The 21,527-nt window shown below is 44.1% G+C and overlaps 1 protein-coding gene and 1 long non-coding RNA gene across 2 annotated transcripts in view; one reads left to right on the forward strand and one right to left on the reverse strand.

Annotated features, from left to right (window-relative positions):
• KIFC3 (kinesin family member C3) overlaps positions 1-611 on the reverse strand; it is a 57,244-nt gene extending 56,633 nt beyond the window's left edge. Inside the window, exon 1 of the mRNA XM_057493063.1 lies at positions 473-611. The gene's annotated coding sequence lies outside the window, so the exon portion shown is untranslated. The remainder of the gene's footprint in view (positions 1-472) is intronic.
• LOC118918666 (uncharacterized) overlaps positions 1-3,586 on the forward strand; it is a 28,072-nt gene extending 24,486 nt beyond the window's left edge. The window contains exon 3 of the long non-coding RNA XR_005027226.2: positions 3,044-3,586. This is a non-coding gene — a long non-coding RNA (uncharacterized LOC118918666). The remainder of the gene's footprint in view (positions 1-3,043) is intronic.
• The last annotated feature ends 17,941 nt before the right edge of the window (positions 3,587-21,527 follow it).

Below are 21,527 nucleotides of genomic sequence, written 5' to 3' on the forward strand. Positions count from 1 at the left end.
ATGGCCGCCCCTCTCCAACAAAGCCTGGGGGCAGAACTAGACAGCATCAGTAATAATTTTTAAAGTGGTGTCACACCCACTGTATACTTGGTTTACAGATATTCAATAGTTAGGAAAGCATTTACCATTCTACTTTGAAAGTAAAACATATACTGTGGCTCAGGAACATGCTGTCAAATAAATGGATAAAGAATTGCTAAAGGTTACCATCTGTTAAATAATCTTAGCTTTTGTTTCTTAGTGCAGCTCTCCTTGTTTCAGCTATTCTAGGCCCAGGATATATTGGCTTGTTCCTGAGCAAACTGTTACTTAGCATTACTTAAACATTAAATCGATAGATACAGGTATAGATATAGATAGAGCTATAGCAAAGGTTACACACATTGTATACTACATTCATTATTCAGTTAAGTATTCATCTTGACCTTTTCTTTAGTGTTAAAAGTCTGAAATCTCTGTAAAATAAAAATACCTTTAGACGCCACGTGGAATGGGTGTTTCCTCTTGGTGCCTCTACTCTGCGGAAGCAGCAATTAATTAGCAATGCTCAGGCCTCCGCTATTGCCGATGCCCAGCGTTCTTTCCCAAGGAAGGAGATGTAGGAAACAGTGGGAGATACCTGCCTGTGATAGCAAAGCTCAGAAGATTAAAAAAAAAAAAGCTTCCTTCTTTCACATTCCTCTTTGCCGAGAGACTGCCTGGATCTGCAGGGCCCCTCCGCCCTGTGAGTAAGAACAGGGGAAGATTCCCTCTTTTGTGGGAGGCACAAAGTCATGGGAGAAATGCTGCCTCTTCCCTAAGGCACTTCAGCACTGATATTTGAGTCAGTGATAGGCGATTTCATCATCAGAAGGTTTGGCAACAGAAAAAAGAAAACCAAGAAACTTCTTTTGAAAACAAGACTCAATTTTAAAATATCAAAATAAAATCAGCTCATTTGTCAACAGGGAGGGGGGGAGAAATGAACATTTGTTTCTCACATCCCAGCTCCAAAAGGTGAAGTTGGAATGCATTCTAAAAAGCAGCTAAGACGTGTGTCTGGAAAGTTAAAGCATGTATCTTCCAGGGATGACAATTTGACAGTATAGTTTTCCTTTGTGGATTTCCTGCAGTGACCGACATGGATTTAATAAGCACTGTCATCATTTGGGTAGTTACCACATGTCAGCATGTTCTGAGGCATTTCATTAAATGATCAGAGCAGCCTGAGGAGGTAGCACTACTCTTGTTGGCTCCTTTTAGTAGACTAACAGGGATTAAGTGACTGATGCAAAGTTTCATGGCTCATAACACTCCACCTCAACCCAGGCACTTGATTCCTGTCTCCAGGCCCTTGCTCCTCACCCAGGAGGCACCGGACTGCGGCGTGAGACCCAGCCCTGACCTGTGCGTGGGTCACAGATCCCAGCGGAACACAGAGATCTTTATCTGACCCCCCCACCCCCCCACCCCCGTAGGGCTAAAAGCATTATTTTTTCTTGAGGAAGAGCTAAACTTCCTGCTTGAGAAGCTGGAAAGCTCATACTAGGTCAAAAAGGGGATTAATGGTAGTTTTTCTTGTCTCAGGCTGAACTCTCTACATCTCATTGAAGGACTCCAAAAAGGCACAAAAGGAACACAAAACTGTGCACCCTTGCTGCAGAAGCATTCTCCTGGCTTTCCTCTCAGCCCTTTAAAGATGCACCATCTTCTCTGTTAGCCTTCACAAACCAGTGTGTGGCGTGTGAGTACTTGTGAGTGTGTGAATGTGTGTGCGTGTGTGTGTTTGGAAAGTGTGACAGAGTTGGGCAAGGATACAACAGGAATTCAGTCAACTCAACAGGAAAAAAACAATCTCTACACTGAAAATGCAGCAGCAAACATGAGATTGGGTTGCCATGACAACCATTTAATTGACATTTTCATTTCCCAGCATTGATTCTGGACAGGTGTGGAGAGATGAGTGTCCTCGGGGTGTGTGAGGATGAGGGTGCACCCATTTGTGGCAGTCAGTGTTCATAACAGGGGGCCAGTACTGCCCCCAGATAAGGCCCTGGGAATCAGGGTCATGGACAGTCAGTGCACAAAGAACCCTTGCCTCCAAGCACCCATGCCAGGCACAACATTATCACCGTGTAACAGAGGTAGAAACGATGATATTCCTGAGCTTCCTCATTGCATGGATGGGGTGCTGAGGCTCAGGTGGAGGGTCAAGCTGAGCAGCTGTGGCAGAGCCTTGCTCCGACGCAGGTCTGCTGACTCCTCATGTCTATTGCACACCACCTTGCTGAACCGGGGCCAAGTAGAAGGGGTTGGGGGTAAAGCAAGGTGAGGAGGCAGCATAGCACAGCTTAAATCCCACGACAATGCAGGGCCATCTTTTATCTTCTAAGGAGCAACTGTTCTCTGCACCAAACCAAATCTGCTGTCAGAGGACAAAGAACAGAGAAAGGGGGGGTGCAGGGGGGAAGGAGGGCACCACCCCCCAGCCAGTGATTGGAGATGGAATGAAATGCCGATTTACCTGCAATAGCAGCTGCTGTTTGAACTACAAACCTCCTCCCAGCGGTCTGTGGAATTCACAATTCATGTGCCCTGCGAGCTGCACAGCGATCCATCCGGGAGGCAGCCCTGGCTTGGTCCTCGCAGCCTCGATGCACACAGAATACTAAGCACTCCCCAGGAGTTCCCGGCACGGCCACCTGGTTACAGCTCTGCCCGCGCTTGTCCCCAGCAATTTCCCTCGGAGGCGAGGCTCCATGCATATCTGTTACCAAGTGTCTGTAGGCAGTGTTCAGAAAGCACAGCTCCGTGTGGGAAAATATGAGCCGTCAGCAAATCGTTTTCATGGGAGCAGGAAAATCTTTAGGTGGAACATATTGCTTTGATGACTTCCCCGTGAGGAAAGAACGGGCTGAAATTGCTACAGTGCTGCAGCTTCCATTTTCCAAGAAGCAAAAGGCTTTCAAGAAGCCCATTGAGGTTAGACACTGAGGTCATCACAGCTTTGCTTAATCCATTTCTTGACAGGTTTGACATTGTCATCTATTCCTGCCTCTTACAGTTAACACAAATCTCATCACAGAACGATTGAATGCAGACGCAGCGCCGTTTGAACACCAAGCAGCAGAAAAGCACCACTGCAGTGGGATGCCTGAAGCTCTGAGTGGAACGGTCACCGGGTTGAAACCGCCGGGGGAAATTTGCGGGAGGCCTGGGTAGTCTCATGCAGAGGAAAAACTCAGTGGGTCTCTTCCTAAAACCTGAGAACAGCATTCTGGAGAATAACCCTAATTTTGGGTGCTAGCCCTCTCTGGAAATATTCAAGATCATTTGTAATTGTCTCTGGAACTGAAAGTTCAAAAACAAAACCCTATAAATCGGAGGTCTCCCCCACTGTCATTCCCTTCATTTTATTTTAATTCCATTGAAATTTGTTTTAAAGCATTTCCTACGATGTAAAAATGTAGGCATTTTGGCAAACATTGATGCTTTGGACTTGAATGTAATCAAAGTGTCAGGGTTATTTACCTGAACTTACTCAGTTCCAGGTTTTAGAGTTTTTTTCTGGGTCTAAAATTCCACGATACTTTTGTAACACGCATTGGTCCATTTGACAGTTTCTCCACCATGTTAAGCGCTTTCTTTTTCATCACAATCTTTTTCTGTTGGCAATGCCACTCTAAGCTGGCTAATGGATCCTCAAGTGGCTCCTCCTACTGGGTCATCCCCTCCCCCAGGCCTTCTTCCCCAGCCTTTCCAGTCTCAGCAAATGGTCACAGTGGCTCAAGTCAACACTGGAGAGCCAGTACTCTCATTCCTCAAACCCACATAGCAACTGTTGGCAAGTCCAGTGGGCCCTACATGCAGGACAATGTCAAACCAGACCCTCTCCCACCACTCATCCTAGAGGGCCTCAGAAGTCACCTCACTAGGGTTCCTGTGTCTCCCAGTGTCCCCTCCGCAAGGCAGCCAAAGGGACTTTGTGAGAGCATAATCTATAACATGTCACTTATTCGAATTTGCATTTGACAGATGTTTACACATGCTGGACCAACTAGCACTGTTCTAGCACTTTCTAAAACTTGCTAGACCTTTCATTCTCATCAGGGAGAGGACAAGCAACAAAATTAATGAGTGAAATGTGGCATGTGTTAGAGGATAAGAAGAGCTGTGAAGAAAAATAACACAGAGATTGGGGACACGGAGGGTGGGGAATGGCTGAACTCATTCCAGCCCTTTAAATTGTGGTTGTAATTTTAGATAGGGGGTGGCCAGGGAAAGCTTCACTCAGAGGGGCATTTGAGACCGGAAGGAGGTAGGAGAGTGATCCATGCAATACCTGGGGGAAGTTACAACCCTCTGAGACTCCCTGTCACATTGAAATAAACCCCAGATTGCCTGGCATCACCCATGAGGTCCTATAGGACCTGCCCACTGGCCTCTCTAGTGCCCTTTGCCCTCTGTTCTCCAGCCTCTACGGGTCTGTCACTGTGCCAGGCACTTTTCCATGTCAGGGCCTTTGCTATGGGTGCTCTTCTGTGTAGGCCGCTCCACACACACCCACACCCACACCCACACCCACACCCACACACACCCACACACACACCCACACACACACACACCTATCCCCCATTCTCCTTTTTTCAACCCTGACTCCCGCCCATCCTCAGGGCTTAAAGGTGGGTGTCACTTCCTCAGGCCTTTCCTGACTACCTCCAGCCTCCCATCATCCCCTTCTTTCTGCATTTTATTCTCTTCATAGCTCTAATCACCACTTGAAATTATCTTGTTTTCTGTCTGCCTTCCCCACTGGAATGCAAGCTGCAAGAGGGAGAGTTGTGGTGGCCTGTTCACGGCTAGTACAGAGTAAACATCCAATACATATTTATTGAGTGAAGCAATCTATCGATCAAGCAGAGCTAGTTAACAGTCTTGTAAATAATTAATACAATCCAGGCAGTGAGTCAGGAATGCCTCAAAAATCAACCAACCCCCCTCTCAGACTCTGCTGTTTTTTTAACAATAAGAACAACAATAAAAATATAAGCAATTCAATAGTTCCATTTCAGAATTCAATTCCATAAAACAGTTCAAAAACCCTAAAAACGTGGGCATTTATTCATTACTATCTCTTTTGTCCTCGTGACAACCCAATGAGAGATAGTCCATTATTCCCACTTTAATAGGTCCAAAGCTGAGGTTTAAGGGATGTTTTCTGACTTGCCCAAGATCACACAGCCGGCATAGGGCAGAACCAGGATCCAAACACCAGGCCACACAATTGTATTAAAATTCCTCTAAATACACATCCTGGAGCTCTTACTGTGTGCAAGGAACTATGTAAAAAAGAATTCCAAAGAAAGCTTGTCTCATGGGCGAATTGGGACATTTCAGATAAAAGGACTTTCAATTCTGAACCAGTTGACAGAGATCCAACCATAGTATAGTCCAAATGTGAATAAAACCACCAATTGTTGAGCACTTACGGTCAACAAGGCCCTGGGCTATGCACTTTCCGAATAGAGAAACTGAGCCATGGGGCAATTAAGGACCTGCTCAAGATCCCGTGACCAGGAAGTGACAGAGCTGGGTACTGAACTCAGTCCTGGCCACTTAGGTAGTCATCACAGGAAAATCCTAGCACTCTGTAGTTTAGATCTGGTCAGTTGGTAGGAGATGTGGAGAGCAGAGAAGATACTAGAAATGTGTCTATCTGGCAACCTTCTGACACAGATGTAGGACCTGAAGGAAAGCATCCGACTCCATGCTGGAGAAGGTTCTTTGCTTTATCTGTAGGCAGTGTAAGCCCCGTGGCAAGGTCTGGTAGGAGGCTGCTCCTTACCTGTAAGTCATGACCCGTCGTCTCTGAGACCAGGATGCTTCCTGGGGACAGGGCTTGTGATTTGGCAAGAATACCTCTGCTGGAGATGCTGAGGCTGGGCCAGTACCAGCCGTGGCAGCCAGGGGCCTCCTGGCCTGTGCTGGGGTCTCTCTCCCACTCGCCTCTCCATCCCCTCCACAGGGCCCAGCTCTTGAAGCTCAGCCACACCAGGGCTGGAACCACAAACATGACAGCCTGTGGCCCTGCTCACTGTCTCAGGCTGTGAGAGCAGAATCTTCCAAACTGGAGCCTGCAATAGCCTGTGCCCTGGAATTTTCTGCTTGGTTCACCAATTCCTCTGGACCAGCAGTTGAACAAGGCGGGCATTCAGCCCTTAGACCAGCAATTAAAAGGCTTTGAGCACAAGACCTCCCTCAGCTTCTGGCGAGTGTCTCAGCTTGCAAGGGTCTTGAAACAAGGTCCTCTGAATTTTCTAGCCAGTGTGTCTCTTCTGAGAGCTGTTTGGTCTTGAGAAGAATTGGAAGTGTTATAGCCAGTGGGGTTGGGGTGGGGGTAGAAATAAAATTCATTAGGCTTCTAACATTCAAGTGCAAACTCAAGATGTCCAAAACTGAATGTCAATTTTCACACCACCCAAAATCCTACTTCATCCCCACCCAGCCTTCTCATCCCAACTAATTGCAACCGAATTCTGCCCATGACTCAAACGGAGACTCTGCAGGCATCGTGGACCCCCATTCCCTTTTACACCCTACGTCTGATCAGTTACAACTCCTGCCAGCTCCACCTTCAAGTATGACCCAGCATCTGACCACTTCTCACCGCCTCCACTGCCCCCACCGTCTCTGCCAGTCTGCTCCGCTGGTCTCCCAGCTCAGCCCTTGACTATCATCACTTCTCATCACAGCAGCCACAGCGTCCTGTTAAAATCAAAGTCAAATCATGCCACTCTCCTGCTTAGAGCCTTTGATGGCTCCCATATCACTCTGAATAAAAGCCCAGGTCTTAGAGTGGCCCTCAAAGCCCCTCTGCTCCCAGCCTCCCATGGCTCCCCACTCGTCCATCCTGTTCCCGGACGGCCAGGCACCTTCAGGGCCTTTGCACTGGCTGGTTCCTCTGCCTGCGTGCTCTTTCCCCAGATATGCACATGGCTCCCTCTCTTCCCACATTCACACCTGCTCAGATGTCTTTTCCTCAAGGAGGCTCACCCTGACCCCCTTATTGAAAATAGCAACTCATTCCTCACCCCTCATCTTCTATCTCCCCCCTCAGCTCTCCTGAGCCCACCCCAATCCCTGGTTCCTTCTTTCCTTCAGAACACTTAGAGCCTCTGATGCGCCACATGATGTACTTCCTGGGGGTGCCATTGCTGATGATCTGTTTTCCTCTGTGGGGGGAGTTAGGCCTCAGGGTGGTGATCTTTGCCTCTTTTGTTTGTTAATGTGTCTCAGGCAGCAGTACAGAGCCTGGCATGTGGAATGGAGGGGAGGCCCTGTGAAGCACTGAGTTTCTGTCAAACCAAGGTGAGAAGGAGCACAGAGGAAATGTTTTGGACTTTCCTGCCCCTCAGGGAGATGAAACAGGGAAGAGGGAGTGGGGGCGGGGCTGGAGAGCCTCCTGTAAGCCTCTGCCCATCCCCAACCCAACAGAGAGGGGAGGCCCACAGCCTCTAGAGGTCTGTGGCCCCTGAGAAAGAGTTCCACCCCTGTCCCTGGTTAGGGCTGGGCAGTGGAGGACCCTCACCCACTGGGTCCTCAGCTGCCCTGAGAGCACTGTGGGGTTGGCTCCCAACTCCACACCTAGAATCAGGCGGGACAAGCAGAGCTGTGGGATGAGTCTTCTCTACCTGTGGCCTCCTAAGGCGCCTCCAACCTGGACCCAAGGGCCTCCAGGCACTCAGCTTTCTAAATAAAAATAGTGATTGCTGAAAAAAGTTAATGGCAGAGTGGTCTTAACAGAGGTGGACGCACTGCAGCTGTGGCAACGCGATGTCCTGCTGGAAACCTAGCCCCCTCAGCGGAGGCAGTGGCACCTTTCAGCCCACACAGCGCAAGCCTCTTGTCGAGACCTTTCTGGCCCTGATTCTTTAATGAATCTTGTCACAGGCAGCCCATCCTTCATCCTCTCTCTCCCACTCCATCTGGGTATTAACTCCAAAAGCAGATTAGAAATGTCACTCCCACGGCTGGTCAAAGTGTCACCAAGGGTCTACATGCGTTCCATTCCAAGAGGTCCAATTTCCTTCCCCAAATACTCAGATATTGGGTTTTGAGAAACCTTCAATTTATGTGAATTTCATGAGCTTGACTATAACCAGGGTAACTCTTTTTTGAGCAAAACAAAGAAATGATCAATAAAAAAGAGTTTGTGTTTTTTTATGATTCCAAACAGAGTTTGTGCATGTCAAATCACCCAGGTCTGCACCATTTTCTGCTGTAGGCAGGAGAGGTGAGCCCAGGAAGGGGATTTGCAGGCTGTATGGGTGTGTCAGAGAAGATTAAGGCTTCTTTTCCTTCATTTCATTCTTCAAGAGTATATACTTTGAGGTTAAGTCCAGATGCTAGAAGAGTCCTTTACGAAGCAATTTAAAAATACTCCGAAACATTCAGAGTATTTGGAGTATTTTTGTTGTTAATTAAAAATAAATCAGAAGCCAAAGTTTTATTATTAAGGCATTCTTTTATATCTAATGCCTTGAAATTGCCATACCTTTGGGGAAGCTACTAAAGCTATACACTCATTTTGTCCACCTGGGTGTTCATCTATTATTATGATGCCCTTGGGAAGTAAGAGGTGTCCTGGATCATTACTACTTAGTCATTGTTTTCTTTAGTATAAAACTGGAGGTGAACAAGGTTTAACTGACCTGAAAAAGGACCACACACAGAGAGCTGAAATTCGAGGCCAGGGGAAGGCGCCTGATGGATCTCATTTTCAGTTCTGCGTACAGACCATTAAAGTGTCTCTCACTAAACAGAAGCCCTAAGAAAGACTACGTAGTGTTTTTAACAAAAAAGATTTACCGTATTGTGAGACTTCATGTTTAGTGATCCCTTCAGGTAGCCTTTCAAAAAAAATAAGTGCAGAGGTTCAGACATACTTTTGCAAGGTTGCACAGATTCTGTTAGAAGAAAAAAAAATTAAAGAATTTTAGATCTGCCAGAGGCAGCAACCTTAAACTTTGTTTTGCTTTCAAGGTGGAAAATATTTACATAAAATTAAACTTTGTGACACAATTTCCGTGATGATTTAATTTCGTCTCCCTTTTTCTCCCCTCCATCAGACTACTCCTAGAATCCTGAAAATGTCCTCCCCTTAGATGTCATGATAAGTAACCTACTTTTCATGGGCTTTTAACAAGAAGAAAACAGCAATACTGAGTGATCAGATGGTACGAGGGGTTAGCAGAGAGGTCAGCAATAAGCTCCAGAGGTTTATGCCTGTAGTTCCATTGATCTGACTGGGCTCCACTGTTGGAGACAAAACCTCCATTTACCAATTCAAGGCAACTACCATGACAGTTTCTTGATAGTTGGTGTTCTCAGTAGAAAGATAAGTTGTTGATAAGCACAACAGTGAAACCCAGTTTTCACTCCTCAGTTCATTCCCTACAGACTAGAATAAATTACCATGCAGATAAAAACAATGCAAACTTACACATACCAGATCAATTGAGACAAACTTCTGTATATGTGTGTCTGCAAAGGAGTTCACTCTGTCATTACTGATGGAGTTACTTTAAAGCACTTATGAAAAGTGTTAGGGTGCATGGTGGCTCTTCAAGAATCTGTAAGTCAGTATAGTATATAGTCTTTTAAACTACAAAGCTAGTGCATTCTGCTTTATGCAGGGAAGGACATAAACTCACTGCTTCTAGAATAAAGGTTGAGTAGGGGTGTTTAGGATAAATATTTAATGTTCTTCACAGTATGACATCAAGTTTCAAAGGATTTCCAGTGGTTCATTCTTGTTTCTAATGGGAAATTTCTGAAAGGGGGCAACTTTATTAAGGGAGAGATAAACTGCTTTTCCTCTTTCACTTAGCAGTGGAAATCTCTGAGTAAAATGCACTGTGAAAATACCTGGACATACCTGAGATAGATGGTTCCATAAAGAATGAGTCACCCCTACTCACCCACTACTGACATTAAAGGGATAATAAGGAAATATTACAAACAATCCTGTACACATAATTTGACAACTTAGATGAAAAGGACCAATTCCTTAAAGCCACAGACTACCAAAACTAACCCCAAAAGAAACAGGCAGACTAAATAGTCCCATGTCTGTTGTAAGAAATTGAATTCACAGTCAAGTCCTCCAGAAAAGAAAGCTCCAGACCCAGACAGTTTCACTGGTGACTTCTACCAAACATACAAAGACAGAACACTAATTCTTCACAATCTCTTCCACAAAATAGACAAGAGACACATTATGAGGCTAATGTTACCAATACCAATGAGCCTGATATGTTGGTATTAGTAATGCCAATAACTGACCACACATTAAAAAATCCACCTGCTAGAGATATGTCAAGACTTTTATTTCAAGGTAACATGGCACAACCCACTGTCCCTGTGTGCTGTGTGTCTTTCTAAGGATCTCCAGAAGGGAAGCACATATTCTCCTGGTTGTTGCCAACCATTCCCCACCCCGCCCCCAAAAAACAGAGTGAACTTAAAGGTCAGGCCTCACCATCCCTAAGATACTAGCCCTCCCTCCTTGGGAAAGCCTATTTTCTGAGCCTTACTCCAGGGCCCTTCCCTTCAGCCTGGCCTTCTGAGACTCTTCTCTCACTTCTCACTTGCTAGGGTCTCTTAGGACACCCCCAAAACTTTCTCCTTTCCCCTTTCAGTCTCTTGATACTTATAATAAGCACAGAAATTTGGTTTCTTTTAGTCTCAGAGTCACACTGCAGAACCCAAAGGCCCACCAGTAAAGTCTCCCCAAGGTAAAAAGCACTTTGCCCCTTGGTGAAGCCTTCTCTCCCCAAGAATTCAGAAGACCTGAAGCCAATTTTAGGTTTCTGTTTTGTTTTTGCTTTATTTGTTTTTATTTTTTCCTTCCTGTCACACTTCAGTAGTAGAAAGACATGCAATGTCTATTTTGTGAACTATTCAGAAAACAAAGTGCCCGTTGTGACAGCCAGCATCATCTTTCTCTGGTGTTCTGCTCCAAGCATACAATTAAATGCCATTTACTTTCTATGATTCACTAACTCACAAGCACGCCTTATTTTTAACCCTCCATTCCCTTAACAAATGTAAATGAAAATACAGAACTGAATTCTTAAAGTTAATTTCCATGTGTATCAAGACAAATGCATAGAAAAAATTTCCATGTAGTATTTGGTTTTGTAACAAAAGAAGGCAAATAAAACAATGCTGTTACTTTATACTCTTAGAGTCTTAAAATAATATATAGGACCCCATCCTCCTCTCTGCTTCAGAAAATACTTAAAACAATTTCTATTCTGGAGAAGTCAGAGTTAGAGTTCCTGAAAGCCACGGGTGCCCTACAACTTTACACTGGGGCAGGCAGCAAAGATAATATTAGGTCTGATCCCAAAGAGGAGAGCCAAAGCCTTTCCAGAAATGTCTACACTAAATATATTTATTATCCATACACCAAAAATAGATAGTGTCCTAATATATATTTTCTGATTATTTTTTCCCTGCTTCCACTTCCAAATTTAAGAAAGGGCTGCATTTCTTGCCCTGCCTTCCCCCATAAGTGTGGTTAGAACAGTTAAAATGGCATGAATGACTTAAGAGTAAAGTGGGTATTACTTAAAAAGATAGTAATTAAAGCTGTTTTCACCAAGCTTCCAGAAACTCCAGCAGGGGGTCATCCATTCCTATTGTGCTGCCATAGACCCCAACATTATGTTGTCTACATTGGCCTTTGAAATTTCACTCACACAACTCTCCTCCCACACCCCTGAAGTAATACACAATCACCACGCAGGGCAACTGTGCTGCAGCTGAAGGCTCTGAACTGTGGATTTCATTTCAAAACTCTTAGCATGCAAAAAAGCAAAAACAAAACCCAGCGTGGCAGATGAACGTCTCTTAATCCCTACCAATGAAATTACATAAAAGCCAAGTTTAGAGAATCAAGTTGGACATTCAGATGAAATTAATTTACGTATTTTCATTCATCACTGCTACCAACCTTCTATTTATTTATTGTCCTTCCCTCTACTTCTATCACTATAAAAACTTAGATAATTAATTTGTTGATCTTGTACATCCGGTGGGGTTGACCAGGGCAGATGACTGGCCTGGAGGAAGCAAGGAGGAAACATGGCAGGTGGCAGGAAGAACTGGACCAAGCAGCTGGCATTTTCCCAGTGGATACTTAAGACACAGCATTCACTGTGATATTGAGGAGCGGGAGGGCACAAGGGTGCTGCGTGATCAGAATAGCCTTTTCCAACAGGTAAAGTATTTTCAAGTTTAGGGAATAAGAGTGCTGGTCAGTAATGCATACAGACAATCAAAGCATGAGGGTGAGCTTCTGGGCCCAAATCCTGACAGGCTGGGCTTGCTCAGACTGCCTGTACCTGGGAGTTCTTTTGTTGTTCCTTATATGGCGGCTCTTCCCCGTCCCTCTGGTCTCAGCTCCAGGGTCACTGTCTCAGAGCTCAAAGATCATCTCTTAACTTCCCTATCGAGACTCAGGCCTTACTTAATGCACACATGAATAAAGAAATGGAACCCATAACTGAGTCGCAGTTTCCTCCTTTGCAAAGTGGAGAGTCAACACTCTCCATGGACCTGCACTGAGTGCCCACAGTGTGCTGGCATGGAAGGGGTCTGGAGGTGCTGTGGAGAAGCCGAAGCGGAGAGCCGAGCCAAGCCTTCCTGGCAGGGGAGGATCCCAGAGGACTGGAGACAAAATACTCAAAAAGCACTGGCACGTGGTAAGCCCTCAATAAATAGGAGCTTCTATTACCTCTTAAAGGAAACCCCCAAACTTGGATATCTATATAGATAAAGAACTTATTGTGTGCTTAAATGTTCCTCATTTTACCAGGATTTGGCTGTACCTCTTCCCACTCATAGCTCCTGCCTACTCCTGACACATTTGAAATATGATTCAGCTAGCAGAACTTTTAATTTTGGGTGCCAAGTGCCATTCACAATAATAATAAGTATAATTCATGTTTGAATAGGACAAAGGAAAACAGGATAGTTCTGGACTTGGAAATTCTTAAAAAGACGAGTCCCTCCAGGAGATCATGGCAGCTCCCAGCTTATACAGAGCAGCCCCTGTCAACAGCCCCCAAAGCTCGGCCCTTCCAGCCACAAGCAGACAGAGCAGCCTACCACGCAGACCACTTCTTCTCTGCTCTTGCTGACCGTGTGTCCAGGGGAGGGAAATCATGTCCTCAGCCATCAGCAGTGGTGATGGCCAGAAGAAAAGAGCTGTCATGGTAACAAAATTTGGACAATTGAAAGGAAAACATCAGTGGCATGTTCCAGAAGAGGAAGAAGACAAAGCTGGCAAAGAAAGGCCTGTTTCTTTCTAAGCTAATCAGTTGGTGCTGGGAGAAGCAGAGGGAAGAGGGTTCTTGATCGCTTTAATTGTGTGTGCTTGGGGGGTGGTGAGGGAGTGGGGCGTTGCTCTACACGACGATTTTCTGTACTTCAACTTGGAGTGCCATTAAATTGCATTTAAAAAATAATTTCAAAGATGTTATCCAAGTAATATGTGCCTTTAATTAAACCTTCATTTCCTCAATGCTTTATAAATAATTCAAACACTAGAGTTGTAACAGCCCTCTAAGGATATTGGTTACAATCCCAATCACTGTTTCTAAGAGAAATCTGTCAGTTGCACTCCTGAAATCTCTCTCCAACACGCCTCCCCTCCCATCCCCACCGCACCACCCTCAAGTCAGGCCCCCGCCCGGCACTGCTCTGTGACACCAGCTTCCAACCCCGCGCGAGGTTTCCTCACCTCTGAGGCCCCTTGCAGCTGCCAGGGTGCTCTTTCTGGAAAGCAGATCCGTCAGCACCATGCTCTGAGCTATGCTTCCTGGGCTGTCCACAGCCTTCAGGGTAAAGCGCAAATTTCTAAGCATAACACCTGGGTCAAGGCCTTCAGAGTCCGTTCCCTCCTGCCAGGACTGCAGCCTCCCCTTTGCCCCATGCCCTTTGGATTCATCCTCAACCAGGGGTTCTCCAGCAAGCCTCCACCTTCACCCATGCTCTTCTTTGCCTGGAAAGCCCTTCCTCCCGTTCCTCATCTGCAAGACTGTGTGTCCTTCAGTTCCTAATATTATCTCACCAAAATCTTCTTTTAATTCCTTATGCAGCTGGTTGCAACTTCCTCTAAGTGACCAGAGGGTACTATATTCACCTCCTTCAATCATGTCTGATTTAGGATGTGATTTTTTTTTTTCATTTCTGTATTTCCTAAGAGGATGTGGGGTCCTAGGACCCTCCTCTCGTTTGCTTTATTTATTTATTTATTATTCATTCATTCATTCATTTCCAGTATCGGACATTATGCAAAGTAAAAGGTAAGTATTCAATTGGACCAATGAATGAATGAATGAGTGGTACCCTGAAGCTGCCAGAGTGCTCTTTCTGCAAAGTGAACCTGACCACATCTCTCCAAGCTATATTCCTTCCGGTTCCTTTTTGGGTGATGAGTTTATACTGGGAGCTATTAACAAAGTGGGGAGGGATGGGGGAAAGCAGCAGAAGGGGAGAGGTCTATAGGACCCTGACAAATTGTAATTTCCGCTGAATTTCCCCATTTGTAAAACCAGAAGTGCCGTCCGGACGAGCCTTGAAGTATCTTGCAGTTCGCGAATTCCAGCCCGCTTGGCTCCAGGAACCGCCGTTGCCGAGTTACCTGAGGTTTAGCGCCATCTAGCGACAAACAGGCGCAGCAGCGTGGGGAGAAGCGCAGGGGACGGGCAGGGTAGACGCGGGAAGAAAACCCCAAGCTTAACTATTTTATGAGGCAGCAGGATATTAGGTCAAATGTGAATTCTAGCCAAGTGGCCTAATTTCAGTGACTTTGAGTCCTTTCTCCTTGTGGTATAATAACTAACATAAGCTTCCGAATATGTAGAAAGCATCCAATTAGGATGCTTAAAACATGAAGAAGACAATAAAACAATTCCCGTGTACCGTGATCCTCTCATTTTTTCAATTTACTGCTTGTTATCCTAATCCAATCTTTTCATTGGCAGAAATGTACTTTTGAAGAATCTATGGCAAAGAACTCTACTAACCCAGTAAAATTACAAATTATATATGTAATTTTCGAATTTTTTTACCTTCATCAGAGTGATAAGAAATGTTAATCCAGGTATGATTGATTAATATTATAGAAAATATTAAGGAAATTCTCAGAGAAACAGCAAGACAACAGCGCTAGTGTCAAAAACTCATGCGAAGGTCCATGAAAACTTACCTAAAAATTTTTATCAACCTGATACTTGCTTTCTAGTTGCCGAAAACAAGAATCAACCAACCAACTGAACAAATAAGTAGATTTTTTAAAAAAATCTAAACTTTACTGAAAGACTGGCACTGAGGACTTGTATTCTGTCCCCAGGGCTGTGCTTATGAGACCACTTTCTGGGCAAAGCAAACATTTAAAAGGGTAGGAACTTTACAGACACTTCAGTAAATAAGGGCACTTGAGTGGGAAGCAAGACCAATCAGTCCTACATATAAACCATTTCTAGAGGGAGATCCCACTGCAGTGTGTAACGACACTTGCAAATAATAACCAGTATCTGCAGAGCTCATTACTTTAAAAACGTGTTCTTGCACATCATGCTTCATTGGGGTCTTAAAGAATCCCGGCAACTATTGGCTGATATGTAACATAGGCAGTAATTATCACCATATGGCTGCAGAAACTCATATGGCATGATTTCGCCATGGTGACCATATTTTCCAAACCAAAAATAAGGACACTTGTATTGACAAAAATATATGTGCATAAGGGGAACTGAAACTGTCAATACATGTCACTTCCAGAGTCTTTCTTTCTTGGGGATTTACAATCTAGAAATGTGTGGAAAAGGCAGAAACTACAGAAGGAAAGAAAGCTAGCCTTTTTATGACTGGAATCAGATTCCAATGGATGGGTTTTGAAAACAGCTTTAAAGGAAAAGGACTTCCTGGGCACTGGCCTTTCAGGCATCAACAAGAAGGAATGTAGCGAGTTACAGAGGGTGGGCTCGGAGGCAGGTCTGTGCCTGAAATTATTATTTTACTTGCCATCAGATATGTGCCTCAACCTGTAAGCTTACTAGATGTACCCTTTTCATGCCTAATACAGTTACGTAAAGGATGATATGTTCTATTTGGATGAGCTCAGTTTTACTTCAAAAATTCAAAGAGTTTTCAAACATACAGAGTTGACAAACTTTAAAGAAATAAAAAATTTTGATTCTAATAAAGCTTAAGCAGGTAACCAAAGCATTTGAGAAGGCCCATTAGTGCCATAAGGAAATCCAAACAAGGAAAACACCTGCAATTCATTTCATGATGACTTCAAATGTATTAGGTTATTGTGAAAAATTACCTTCTGAATGGCACTCATTGAAATGGAAATGTGTCCTAGTCTCCTAACTCCCCCACTTTTTTTCATCGTGAAATTCCATTTGGAAATTCCCTAAATCCAAAGATGTCACGCCATTACCTCTTTTTTGTTGTTCAGCACGCTCTCCTTAGAGGTTTTCATGAGAGTTATTTTTCCTGTAATGAATACTCAGCAACTCAAGCCTGTCTTTTCAAGCTTGCTGGATGTAAGTGTCCCTTGATTAATGGACCTGTCAACTCGATGAGCTGATACCACACAACAAAGGCTCAGCCTGAAAAATGTCACTTCTTATCCTGGTTGTTCAAGTACTTTTCTGGGCTTTGTGCACCGACCAGATGTAGCTAGTATTTCATTTTGGGATTGGTTAGTAATAAGGAAAGTTCCATTAAAGTAGGTAATTCAATTATTTTGTTCAAAAGAAATCATTTTTGTTCAAATAATGTGTTTCCTATGGTGGAGGGTTTTTTCTTTTTTTTCTATTTTTTCACTTCTGTCAAGCGAAGTGTTACCTAACCATGTAAATCAATGCATAGATCAATATAAATAACATTAAATTTGTTCTAGATTTTGCCTGGAAATAAAGCCTTGCAAGAATCACGTTGTTTTAGATGGAAAAAGCAAAGCCCTTACATGAAAATATTTTACCTTAGTAGGCCAACACCACAGAATGCATTAAAAAGCTAAGGGCTGTATGCTTTGATAGGCAATTTTGTGTCTGCTTTTATGTTGTTGAATTCCAGTTACGTGGAAAAATCAGAATTCTTGGATTATAAAATGAGCAGACTAAGGGGCTTCTCCAAACTTCTAGATAGACAATAGTCCTGAAAAATGCACAACTGTTTTGGTAGAACATATTTCAAGGGGATTATGAAGACCAGTGGCCCCAAAGTTAAAAAAAACAGTGGACTACCTCAAAAAATGTGTCCCACAATATAAATAAAGGAAAATACCAAATGCCATGTTGGGGCACAAATAAAGGAAGGAAATTTAACAAGTAATCATATCTTTCAATGCCTGCATAAAATGTAGCCCTCAAAAAAGAAATGACAACTAGAGTATGGGTACATGCATACATAATATCCATAACCACAAAAACCTAAAGTGTTAAAAAAATTATCAGAAAGAATAGAGGCCAGACTGCTAGACAGCAACCAATGGAAGGGCAGCTGGCAGAGGCTGGATCAGCAGGCCAACTCCAAGGCCTAGAAGACTGAGTTGAAGCAGGGACATGGAGGGCACAGAAATACCAAATTTGAGCAACATCAAGACCAAAGGTCAAAAACCCAATAAAGAGCAGTAACAACATAGGAGGCATGGCGAGTATCATTCACCAACATTCCAGGGTCATGGAGGACAGCAGTTCTGCACTGAGTGTAAGTAATAAAACACTTATTTTGTTACATTCTCCTAAATGAGACATTGTCTCCTCTGCTAGATATTCCACAAACATCAAAAATGAATTGCTAAGTAGGCCTCCAAATCCCCAAGCGGGCATAGCTTTGAGTGCTGTTTTTTGATTGTGCCGTTCAATGTCCTATCATTTGCTGACACATTAAGAGAAATGTTCTTCTTTTCTTTCATATTAGCCATCCCACGCAGATATTGTTAGGGTCCTCTGATTTTCTTCCAAGCATGTCTGAGAAATTCTGCGATTCAGCAAGCATTATCCTTTGTTTCACTTTATTGTCTTCAGGGGCATTACTCATATCTGGAAGAATTACTCCGGATTGTAACGGATAATTCAAATCTGAATCACACAAAGTTTCTAATCTCCCTTTCTAGTCTTAATTTATTTTTCCATAGTCATCATGTAATGTTCCTAAGGGTAATTTTAAAAAGGATCTACCCACAATCTCAGTTCCATTCTTTGAAGTAAATTTAGATGCCGACAGAATGCTAAGTATATTTTTGGTACAAACTTTTGTGGCTCAAACTCTATCCTGGTGAGTATATTCATTACAAATTTTCCCTAAGTCATCCAATATATTATATTCCACAGATTTGAGGTCACTCTGATTTTAAAACCTTTTACTTACTTTAGGGTTATATCTGGAAGCTTTCAGAATTATCTGAACTAACTCATTTAGACCCATCTAGAAACACTTCCAAGTTTTTTTCCCCCTTTCATTAAGGAGCAAAACACTCCTGTTTTCAGGAATTTGGAAATGGGAAAGATGGAGTTGACCACAGCAGTCTATGTGCACATTTTTACACACACAGACTGTGGGACACACAACTTAGATCCCTTGGATCGCCCAGCCTCCTGACACCCTTCACATGCCAGGACAATTAGATCTGTAGTCATTTATCTAGTTAATTGCACTCCTCTGAAAGGCTGATAAAGTTTCTCTTCTTTCCCAAACCGTTCCAGCTGGGCCTGGGTCCCTAGGTTAAGCCCCAAGATGCCGTAAGACCCCAGCACTATCTCGTTAGGTATTTACATCAAAAGGGATGAAGTCCCTGAACTTGGAGACTCCAGGTGGGAACAGACTCCTGGGGGCTGTCTACTTCTCCGAGAGACTGTTTAGGTAACAAAGAGTTGGAGTCAGGTGTCAGGCCCATCAAGTTTCCAAGGAGTCTTTCAAGACCACAGCGGAATAGCTTTTGCCTTCCTCCTTATAAACAAAGAAACATTATTCCCCCTACCCCCCAGTCACCTGTGAAGTGCCTGGCTACTTACAGAGCACTTTTGATCCCTGGCCAGGGGCAAGGCCTGGGGGCAGAAGGGGCAGGGACAATATACTTTATTCACTTTAAGGTAATTAATAAGAAATCTCTCTCTGATTCAGAGCACTTTGTGTATGCACTCAGGTTAAAATTAATAATGATGAATATTAAAAACCAAACACTGACAGACTGGGCTATCAGACTGGGGCGGGTCCTCTGCCTCATCCTTCAGTCCTCACTGGCTCCGGAGAAGGGAGTAAGGTATCCAGTCAAATGCCTAGTCCTGCCTGTCCCGGCTAGGAGATGCCTGGGATGGCTAAGGCCAAGGTCAACAATGGAGGCTGTGAGCCTTTGCTGTGCAGTTGGTCCCCATCAAGTGTCCGATAAAACACGACACCCAGTCAGATGTGAATTTTGGATAAGTAAATCATTTCTAACGTAAGTGTATTCCACATATTGCACAGGCTATGTTTTGTTGTGTTTTACGAAAACTTCCATTCATTGTTTATCTGAAATTGAAATTTAACTGGGAATCTTGTATTTTTATTTGCTAAATCTAGCACTCTACCATGGTGGCCAGTGAAGACCCCTTGGAGTTGCCAATACCTCATGCTCATTGAAAGAATAAAATAAAAAGGGCACTCAGAACTTTCTCTTCATTTCGGATGAAATGTTGGAGATTTTGCTCAGATACTGATTCCAGAAAATATCAACATCCATAATTTATATGTTATGGACTGAATGTGTTTCCCCCACCCCAAAGCCATCTGCTAAAACCCTAACCCCCAGTGTGGCTGTATTTGGATATGGAGTCTCTAAGGAAACAAATTATGGTTAAGTGAGGTTATAAGGGTGGGGCCCTGACCCAATAGAATTAGTGACTTTTTAAAGAAGAGGCACCAGAGACACTCCCTCTCCACACACAGGAGGATGGCCTTGGAAGGCCTTGGAAGGACATAGTGAGAAGGTATAAGTCAGGGAGAGAGCTCTCAGGGAAACCGAACCCGTGAGCTTGGACTTCCCAGCCTCCAGAACTGTGAGAAAATTAATTTCTGTGGTTTAAGCCACCCAGGCTGTATTTTGTTATAGCAACTTTGGCAAACTAAGACATTACAGTTGCAGTTAGCTTATAAGCATCCCTTGAATCTTCTCAGGACAACCCTGGAGGGATTATTTTGTTCCTGCCAGCTTAGTGATGGAACTCCTGAGGCCCAGAAAGTGACAAGAACACTGCTTGGCACATAGAAAGAATTTTTAACATATTTGCGGAATGATTGAAAGTCACCCAGCTAAGGTGATGCTGCGCCTCTGTGGCAGAGTCAGGACAGTGGCCTCAGGGGTCTTTTCTCTTGGCTGTTTCTGTCTTTAGCCAGGGTGCTGATTCCCTGAGGATGAATCCTTCTGCCAGTATAGGTTTTGATTCCTCATCTCTAATCTGGGCTTAATAATTCCCTTCCTGATCATCCTACAGCAGCGCAATGGACAAAACTAATAGAATGGGAAGCTCTCAGAAAACCACAAAGCACAATCTCCTGTGTTCTTAGCACTTAATTGTAAAGGACCACACTGAGGGGCAGACGGGTCTCAAGGATCACTAATGAGGAGTGGACTGTCCCGGGGATCTTGGCCATCACACCCTTCCATGGAACAGGGAGGGAGCTGGGAAAACAGCCTTCGTGTGCAAGTTCTGCGGGATAAACCACTCTCCCCAGTGGCTTCCCATTCACAAAGATGTATTTGAATTTGATTGGTCAAAACAGCCTTATCTCTCTTTTATTCTCTTCTCTGAGGGTCTCTTCCTGATGTTAGAATTTAGAAACCACAAGTGCCCATACTAGACAAGAAAAATAAAGTCTGAGCTGCAGGAATGAATGGTCTGTGTGTGGTCAGGATGCCAAGGCTCTGATGTGCCTGCTCTGCTTGCTTGCTTTTCCTCTCCGTCTCATTGCTCTTTCATCAGGATGTATTCAGCTGCAGGTAACAGAGATTGTGATTAAGAATGGCTTGCACAATAAAGATATTTCATCGTCTCATGGAGATGAGTGGGTTGGGTTGGGTGGCAACGCAAGCATGTCACGGTCTGCATCGCTGATTCTTTGGCTGTTTGGTCACGAAATGGCTGCTGCAGTTCCCAGTACATTCTCTCACTAGTATTGCAAGCAGGAAGCAAAAGGAAAGCAGACATGGGGGTTTGTCTTTTACTGAGGAGGCCTATATCCTTCCCTTTATAGTTCATGGGTTGGAACTGGGTCGAATGACCATCCCTAGCCACAAGGAAGGCTGGGAAAGGGGGTAGCCAGCATAAGGGATCAGAAGGGCAGTGATTTGCTTACACCAGGGCTTCATCTCCTGGGCCTGGGCATGTTGATGCCCCAAATGGAATCAGGTTTCTGCTCCATGGAAGGAGGAGCAGATCTTAAGATTCAGATTCCCAGGAAGGAATGTCAATGGGCCAAGC

Source organism: Manis pentadactyla, chromosome 15 (assembly GCF_030020395.1).
Source record: "Manis pentadactyla isolate mManPen7 chromosome 15, mManPen7.hap1, whole genome shotgun sequence".
In the NCBI taxonomy this organism is placed as follows: Eukaryota; Metazoa; Chordata; class Mammalia; order Pholidota; family Manidae; genus Manis; species Manis pentadactyla.